A 10,043-nucleotide genomic window follows, 5' to 3' on the forward strand; every position below is an offset into this window, starting at 1 on the left:
AACCAAACCGGGAAGCGAACCTATAAAATCAAAACTGGATCATTTTTCTACGGTGAGGTTCGGTTCGATCGTAAACGGTCAATTCTGGTTTCGATATTCAGTTTCGGTTCCATTTTGACATCGCGTCATTCCAATGTGTGTACGTAGATTTACGCGTGTGACCAAGGTTCAAAATCCAGGTATCAGACTCGGTATCGGTCATGGCCGAAACCTTTCTGGATCTGGATCGGATTAGTACAAATCAGTCACGATCAATCAAACCCCCCCCAAATTGTTTTTTTATGGATCGAGTCATGTATCGCCTAGAGTTGGTGGGTGTTGTGATCTCGGGATTGGATCGGCCGATATTATCCGAATCGGATCGGTCAAGATAATATAAAAAATTTTAAAAAAAGATTTAAAAACTTTGAAAAAATCAAAAAATATTCAGTCAGATCGGCCAATCCAACTGAGTTGGCCGATTCAATCTCGAGATCATCCTCGACCGATACCGAGCCAATTCGATCGTTATCTACTGATCTGATTCGAGATTATAAACCATGCGTATGATAGAAGATAGAGAGCTGGAACGAAGTAACGATGTTACAAACATCTTCAACGGAAATGCTAGCCAGTGCATGGAAAACAATGGACCCATGTTGTCACACCCCCATCTCGACAAGGGATAAAATACAATAAAAGGGTATAACTGGGACGACATGCGTCATCCCACATCTCTGCCAGGATCACAAATGCGATGTCCCGAATCACAATCAAAACTAATATAATCATCACAATAATATCAGTTTGTGGAAGCAAAGAAATAGAGGGTTAGGGAGGAAAACTTGTATAAATAGAGACCCTTGCACCTATGTAAAGGGGATTCAAGTATTCAATCAATAGAGAAATCAAGAAACCATCAAGAGTGATCTTCATTTTCCGTAATTGTTTCTAGTCTAGTTCTAGTTCTAGTGTTGCAGTGTTAAGGAAATCCCTCAACACGTTTCTTTTTGTAAGATATTTGGTCCGTTCGTGGAAAACGAGGTAGAAAAACCTACGAGGATTCCACCATGACCAACACTCGCAATCAATCAATGGTTTCAATTGCCGCCGCTACTGCTATGGTAGCCGCTGCTCATGATGTTGCTCAAGGAGGAGCTCTGGGTGGACCTTCAAGTCCTCACCTCGGACGGGATGATCCGATCCCAGAGGTGAATGAATCCCAATAGGAGGAATCACAGCCAAGACTCCCTGAAGATCCACTATGGTACGTGACAGTGGAACAATTTGATGCGATGCAGGCTCGATGGTAAGACAAGATGGACCAAATGCTGGAGATGCAACGCAACTTCCTGTAAGGAATCCCGACACCATCACATTCGTCACGAGCGAGGGAAAGAACCCATTCCCCAGAACATAGCGAGAAACACAGTGATGCAAACAATGTTCGAACAAAGGGTAAAGAGGTCCTAGGGGACAACAAGTGTTAAGGATCCCAAATAACCAAGGTCGAGCAAGCCTTGAATGACAAAGTGCTGGAGTTGCAGGATCAGATTCAATAGGTCTTGAAGGGAAAGAACCTAGCTCCAAGCCATGATTTCCAATTCACCACCAATCTCGCCTTCATAGACAAGATTAGAGCAGAACCCCTACCAAAAGGCTTCAAGATGCTTGCGATCGAGCAGTATGCAGGCACGACGGATCCAGAAGACCATCTGGAAACCTTCAAATCATTGATGTTCTTTTAGGGTGCATCTGATGCTATAATGTGTAGAGCATTCCCCTCTACGTTGAAGGGGGTGGCAAGACAGTGGTTCTCACGCCTCAAGCCATGATCTCTAACCAGCTTTGTAGAGGTTGGGCGGGCCTTTCTTGCCCACTTCTTGAGCAATAGAGTCCATAGATGGTAGTAACCAATCTCTTAGCTATTAAGCAGCGCCCCAATGAATCCATTAGAGACTTTCTTACAAGATTCAATAAGGAGGCGTTGAAAGTGCAAAATCTGGACCACATTGTGAAGTTCTAAGCTCTGCGCAGCAACATTAGGGATGTCGAGTTGAAGAAATCCCTGATCATGCATGGATGAGCCATCGGACATATATGAACTCTTCTCGCGCAGTAAGAAGCACATCAATCTGGAGGAGGTTCTTGCGGCCGAGTAGGAGAAAGAAGGCAAGTCCGAGAAGAAGAACCAAGAAAAGAAAGATTCCCAGTCTGGAGGAAATGGCCAGAAGAACGACAAAGAATAGAAGGATGGGAAGAGAAAGAGAGATGACAAGGCCTGGGTTGTAAAGAATGATTCAAACTCGAAGCCAGTCTATAAAGCCCTCACTCACAACCAGGCGTATATCCTAAATGAGATTAAGGACCAAGTGACGTTGCACTTGTTAGACCTGCCCCAGACTGACTGGAATTTTGCCTGAAGGACAGGAGGCTGTGACCAATCACCCAAGCACACTGTGGAGTGTCACTCTTATGGTTGAATTCATTGGAGAATCTCTAAGGATGTCATCTAGTATACCTGTGAGAAGATGGGTTGCAGACCCATGCAGCTGCTCAGCCCACAACCTGATGTACAGCTCCAACTCCAGGTAATCTCTCTCCCTCCCAAATACATAGGGGCCATACCTATTCAGATGTGTATTTTGTCCTAGAAAGGGTATTGGTGAAGTGCCCAAGTGTTTGACTTAACCCCTGTGCAAGCCCAAGGTAAATACAGCAAAAATTCATTCTCTGGGTGATGCACTGGGCGATTGACCCAAACGCCTAGAGTGTCTGAAACTTATATTTTTTACTCCAGACACCTAGAACCAATGCATATAGCCTGTGGACACCCCCTTGAGGTAAATGGGAATCTTATAAACCATTACCCACCTCTGGAACCAAGTGGACCCCACCAATGTAGCTGGAATGACCCAGAATGCACTAAAAAATGCATTCTTAAAAGAGGAGGCGCATGGCCAAACAGACCTTAAGAGATTCAAAACTATAAATAGGAGGGGCCAACCCTCCCATTTTTGTTTGCTGCCTAGAAAGAAAGAAAGAGAAGGAGAAGGAAGAATAAGAGAGAGAAAGACAAGGAGAAGGAAGGAAGAAGAGGATAAAGGTTGACTTAGACATTGGTTGAGCATCCCTACAAGTTCATAGGTATATGCTATTATCCCTAACTGTTACATTTGCTATTAATTGTAATTTCTCTCTCATGACATGTGGATTCTACTGCCGTGTACGCTGGTGAGCTGTTTTCATCTGTGGTCAAACCTAGCCACAAGATAGTTGACCAATTTACGGGCCAGCCTGTGGAGGAGAGGTTCCTTAACCGACAGTGGGGAAGATTTATCGATAGTGATTTCATCGACCACCCTCCTAGCACGAGTCCCCGAAGTGAAGAGTACCGGAAGGCGTTTCCCGTGTCCCCACACCTAGACACCTCTTTTGGCAATGAGCTTAGCATCGTAATCAGGAAACTCTTCGGGATCTCGAAGGACACGTCATGATGGTCGGGGGTAAGATATTGCCCTTATGAATGTTAGTATACCTTTCCCTTATTGGCCTTGAAGTGTGGACCGAAGCCCAATCAATTTCCTTAAGGTTCTACCCTTTACAACAGCAACGGACGCACGAGCGGACTCACAGGGACTGCTATCGCCCGTTAGTCCACCTGTGCTATTTTAGGCTTTTGGGTGTTTACCACGTGTGGGACCCACACCCTGTGCCTCGGGCATCCCATCTAGGCACATAGACAAGGTTGGCCCCACCCTTGGTCTCCTTGGCTTGTGAGTGCGCCATATAGGTGGACCCATTTGCCTAAGTAAGCTTTTGAATGAGTTTTGGATCTTAAAGCCCAAGCCAAACAGGCCCTAAGTGGGGATTAGTCTTAAGGGCAAGACTTGGCCATTAAGCCTCATTACTTCTCCTACCAACCCAAAATGTTGGGAGCTGAGGAGCATTAAAGGCCTTGGAGAAGAAGAGCTTGGAGGGGCTGTGGAGGTGGAAATCATCCATTGATCCATCCCTGAGGTAAATGGCCTCATCTTCCTCCCTCTCTTTTCCATTTTCAGGTTGGAGATTCCCTTGGGATCGATTCCAAGCTTGGGGTTTCTCTTGAGAACCCAATAATCCCTACAGAATGCTCCCTTTGAGATTCTCATCCCCTTCCCTTTAATGCCTTCATGGATTGATAACCTAAATGCTATTTAAAGCATTGGAGACTTAGCTAAGCTTGGGAAAACCTTGGAGATGGATCCAGACCCCTTGAATCCTCCATATTCCTTAAAGGACCACGTGTTTTGGACCTCCAACGAAGGTTTAGGCTCACCTCCCCAACCCCAGGACCTCTATGGTTCCATGGATGAAGGACTGAAGGTGGAGATCTTCACAGATTTTAAAAGAATGTCGACGGATCCACGAGCAGATCCATTGTCGTGTTTTCGCCCGTTAGTCCGTCTGGTATAACCTAGTTGCTTAACCTGGGCGGAGCTACAAGCGGACTCACTTGGTAAATCCACCTGTAGCTCAGTTCACTCTTGGGAATGTCTTAGGGTTCGGATGGATGCACGAGCGGATTCATGTTCCACATCCGCCCGTGAGTTCATCCCATATATTTTCAGGGTTTGGCATGGACGGATCCAAGACCGGTGGCTGCCTCTGTTCCTACATCCACCCCTGTTGTCTTGACCTAAACTTCAAATGAATTATTGGGGCCCTTCATGGGACCTACCTATACACTTCTAACACTGTTCTCACGCATCCTCAAACTTCAGAATCTGTGCGGGAGTATGTGCACCAAGGTAAACCTTACCAAACACACCGAACTACAAGCAAGCAAACTTTGAGTGGGCTTTGGGTGATGTTTGGGCTTGATACATAATATAGAACTATATAGATTACATGATGATTTTTATGCTTGCATTCATCCTTACCATGTTGCATCTTTGCATATAAAACCATGTTGGATACGAATTGATGAAATATGGATATGTTTGTTTTAATTCATTATATCGGGTTATGGTGCCGGGTATGCGTGTGCCGAAATCCCAGAAATTCTTTATTATATTCATTGTTTTCCATCCTGGTCTGTATGCGTCGTGCCGTGCTAGTATCCGGGTATTAGATGGAATGGGATGTTGATGCACCCGGAATACCTCTAGGGATAATAGGACTTGCATGTAGTATATCTGTGATTAGGATTTATGCTCCCTTATGCTATGACCCTTGCCAACAGGGGTTTATGTGTTGGATAGTCTTAGCACTTATTGCCTATGGAGGTGGGAGAGGCCGGGTCAGGGGTAGTGATGGCTATCGGGGTCTGCCACTAGGTGGTCTGATGGCTTCTACCGGCGTAGGCTCCCTTGTGATAATTGAGGTTTCACTGGGGTGATAAGTTAAGTGACCCTCAATGTTTCCCAAGTTATCATAGTAGCATACACCACGACTTAGACTGTTTGTTAGGTGGAAAATCTATTTAATATTACATGCATTATGGACTATATGTGATTGTATGTTTGTGCACTCCCCTTTCCCCTCACTAGCTCAGTGGAGCTAACCCCCTAAGTACACAATTTTTTAGATTTTGATGCAGATGGTGGCTATCTGGCTGGCTTAGAAGCTCAGCCGGCAGATTATGATAGTATTGGCACAGAGGAGCCTGAGTTTATGTCAGATGAACATGGCGACGGTTGCCCCTGTGATGATTGTGCTTACGAGCGCTGATGTTGTTTGGGGATTGTCCCCACCTTTTGATTCTTTTGGGGCTTTATGCCCATCATTAACACTTTTTTGTAATAACTTACTATTATTCTGAGTAGTTATGTCATGGTCAGTGGTTGTCAGTGTTAAACTATTACTGTATCACCTAGCCGTCTAAACATATTGTAACTGCTTATGTAAATATTACTTCCGCTCATATTATCTCTGATGTTTAATGGAATATTCCTTTCTTGATACGCAAATGTATTCATTTGGGTGGGTCCTTGGTTGTTAACTATGGCTTGGGACACTATGTCATTGATCTTGGTAGGAATTGGGGTGACGCGTGTCATCCTTATCACCCTCTGACTATGCTTAGGGCCTAAGCTTGGGATAGGGGCGTGACACTAACACTGCTGTCCATTCAAAGCTAGCATTTGGTTCTTGCTCCAGTTTGGTGTATCTCTAGCCAGTAATACTCAGAGCATCACCTAGATGCCTAGTAGGGCTTTGGATCTTGCATGCATGAGCATTGTATGCAAGATCTGGTCATTTAAAGTTAGAAGCTAAAGCTGTTATTGCAATAGAGATAGATGTCAGTCTCTGAGATGAGCTGCACTGCAGACTTGCACCCAGATCATGCTGTATGGGCATGGATCTTTGCATGCAAAGGGATTTTTTCATACCTTAGTATAAGACCAGACTTGTTGTGGGTAAATACAAGTGATACATGCCATGCATGCAGCCAAATCTGAATCCAAAGCTTGAGCTCAGCCATGGCAACCATTCTCTATGTTGTCAAAGCTCAACCCAGCTTCCAAATGGATAACTAGACTTTGAATCCATTAGAACCAATCCATTTAGCTCTATTTTAGGACCACAAACCTCCTAGGATCATCCTTCATCAAAGTCATGGCCAAGCCTGCAGCCAAAATTAAGATTTGAGGCCAAATCTCGTGTTAAACAGGCTCTGGGCAATGCATTGGGCGATTGACCCAAACGCCCAGTGTTGCTGTTTGGGCTCAGATGTAATTTTTTCCTTTTGGACCTTCACCAACAGGTCTAGAACAGCATGGGGAGGATGGAAATGACTTAAAAACCCTTCCCCGTTGGTCCTTGCTATCATCCACACCTTGGGTGCTCAAGTGGGCCCCACAGCCAGGAAACCACACACAGACCTAGTGTCCCTTAAGTTATGAACCTCTGCACTGGTTTCTAAAATTGGTAGGGTCATGCATAGGCAGACCATGCTGTAAAAATGCTATGAATGATGAACCTTGCATCTCTGGATGATGCACTGGGGGATTGACCCGAAAGCCCAGTGCAAGACCCAGAGAATTGTAAATGAATACCCCTGTATGCAGAGTCGAGTCCAATTAAACCTAGACCAACCCTAGGACACTAATATAGTCTTAAACATTGTTTGACATACTTTAATGATCCGGTTAACTAGGTTTTGACCCCAGGCTCGAGGTGCAGTGCCAGATCCCGGCCAAGACCAAGCTGGCTGCTGAGCAAGTGGGACTTAAACAAGGTGAGTGAAATTACACCGTGTGTGTAAATGTAACATGACTAACGAGTCATGATAAATACAACAATACTATTTACTCTATTCTTTTATTTCAATTATTTTATATTCTATTAAAGAATGAATTCTTGACTGATGAACAATGAGAATGGACAATGCTGTTTGTATGTGAACTGCTAGATTAGATGTCATAGCCGGCTTGGTTATGAGGCCTATGGTAGCCCGTAGAATGGGATGCGGTTGGCACCACCCGACTCATACTATGCCATATAGAATGCATTGGGCTAGAGTATCATCGCCAGTGCTACGAACCCTTGCCAACAGGGGTTAAGGTGTTGGATGTCTGTGAAAGTACCTATATGAAAGAGAAAAAGAAATATAATTGTTTTACACCGAAAAGGTGATTATGTGGCTAAATGCCAGAAAAAGGAATATGTTATATTGAAATGATGATGGGTGCCTCACAGACTAATCCCAGAGGGCTGGTCGGGCTGACCATGGAGAGCATGCTGGAGCTGATTGGTTCTCTCTGACAACTCAATGGGTGTATCGCGGGAAGGAGTTAAAAGCCCGCACCAAGAATACATGTATTGGGGATTGTAGTAGCACTTGTACCTGCCTTAGTTGTGATGTTAGGTGGCTAATAAATAAAAGGAAAAATATCACGTACCTCCCCTGAGGTATGACTTATGTATACTTTCACCCGTGAGGTTTGGGAAATTCCACGTACCTCCCCTGCTTTCCAAACTAAGTAACAAAAACACCCACTTCGTTAATTGTAGACGTTAAACGTTAGAATTTTGATTTAAATGGCCAAATTGCCCTCATCTTCTTCCCCAAATCGTTTCCCCAAAACATAAAACCTTAAACCCATTTTAGGGTTTCAAAACCCCACTACCACCTTTAGCGAGGGCCAAACCAGAGGACCAATGGCCTGGATGTTACTGGCGAAGGATTGTCGTGCTCCGACGACTGCGATGCCGACATCAGAAGGTTAGTTTCTTCAATCATGGGCAGTTTGTGTTATTCTTCCTTCTTCGATTTCATGGGATGTTAAGCAAGCTCTCAAATGTAATCCCTTGTTGTGAAAACCTTTCTGGAAAGCTAAAATAGATTTAATAGATTGGGAAAATCAAGGATCTCGGATGGCTTCAAAGTTCAGGAATCTGCCGACAAGTACTTCACAATTGGGATTTTGTTAAATTATCTAAGGTTTTGATTATATCTCTTTTTCATTTAAGGGTCTTTCTCTAATATTCTAAATCAAACGTTCTCCCATTCCTAAATGATTTTACCAATTTATTGAAGGATGGAATCAGTGTATAGAACTTGGATACATGAAATCAAGGACATGTTGAGCATCTGCAATTTCGATGAGCTTCACTGGGACCTACACATAGTCCTTAGCATTGCCAAATGGTAGGTGGCTTTCACATTCCATAGTTTCTTCTTTGAGATTAGGGTTTCTGAAATGTTGCTAATTTGCTGAGTTTGTCGCTGCAGTTGGAGGAGTTTGAATGGACATCAGCTCGAGCTATGTCGGGAGCTCTAGCTTGGCCAAGGATGGAAGAACCAGGCACAGCCAACTGAAACCCTAAATGATTTGGGGAAGAAGATGAGGGCAATTTGGTTACTTAAATAAAAATTCTAACGTTTAACGTTTACAATTAACAGAGTGGGTGTTTTTGTTACTTAGTTTGGAAAGCAAGGGAGGTACGTGGAATTTCCCAAACCTCATGGGTGAAAGTGTACATAAGTCATACCTCAGGGGAGGCAAGTGATATTCTCCCTAAAGAAAATGAACTGCATTTCATGTATGACTCATTTGGTTATACTTGCATGTGCATGCATGGTTATGTTTTCATTCACGGGCTCGGTGGAGCTCACTCTTGTATATGTCTTTTTGTTAAATGATCCTGCAGGTGGATGTTTCAGTAGCGGGGAGGCTCATCTCGCGAAGATGGGCCATGATTACAATGACTGTGTTGGTGTGGACCCGGATGGAGGTCATATGTCACACCCCCATCCCGATGAAGATATTTTACAATAAAGGGGGTGATTGGGACAATAGGTGTCATCCCAATACCTACCAGGATCACAAATACAGTGTCCCAAGCCACAGTCCACCCTATTATCAAGTCGTGATAACAGCGGGAAATGTATCCAATGGAATAAATCGTTTTAATTATAGAGTTACCGGAAGCAAAATTCATTTAAATCATGTAAATATAGAGCATCGATTCTCTAATGATAACACATGATACAGTTGCAATAACTCTTAACCATCCATTTACCTCCGTACATTTACAAATAAAGTTTATACATGAATGAAGGTAATTACATAAATAAATAAATAAATCACGCCACTAGGGCACCATTCTTAGGTGTACATCGACATCCAAGTCCCAGCCATCGGCTCCACTTGATTCGCATCCATAAGTGCGCATCAAGAGATTACCTACATATCAACTAAAAGGGGGGGTTGTGCAATGGGATTAGCTCCACAAGCTAGTGAGAGAGCAAAGGGGAATGCCCATACACACAAACACGTAATTTCAAACAATTCATGATGCATGTAAATGTTAGATTCAGTTTCCACCTAACACACAAATTCTAAGTCAAGTGTATGCTACTGTGATAACTTGGGAGACATTGAGGGTCACTTAACTTATCGCCCCAATGAAACCTCAGTTATCACAAGGGAGCCTACGCTGGTAGAAGCCATCAGACCACCCAGTGGCAGACCTTGATAGCCATCACTACCCCTGACCTGGCCTCTCTCCCCCACAGGCAACAGGTGCTCGGACTATCCAACACATAAACCCCTGTTGGTAAAGGTCGCAACATA

The sequence above is a fragment of the Telopea speciosissima genome, chromosome 9 (genome assembly GCF_018873765.1).
Source record: "Telopea speciosissima isolate NSW1024214 ecotype Mountain lineage chromosome 9, Tspe_v1, whole genome shotgun sequence".
Classification (NCBI taxonomy): domain Eukaryota; kingdom Viridiplantae; phylum Streptophyta; class Magnoliopsida; order Proteales; family Proteaceae; genus Telopea; species Telopea speciosissima.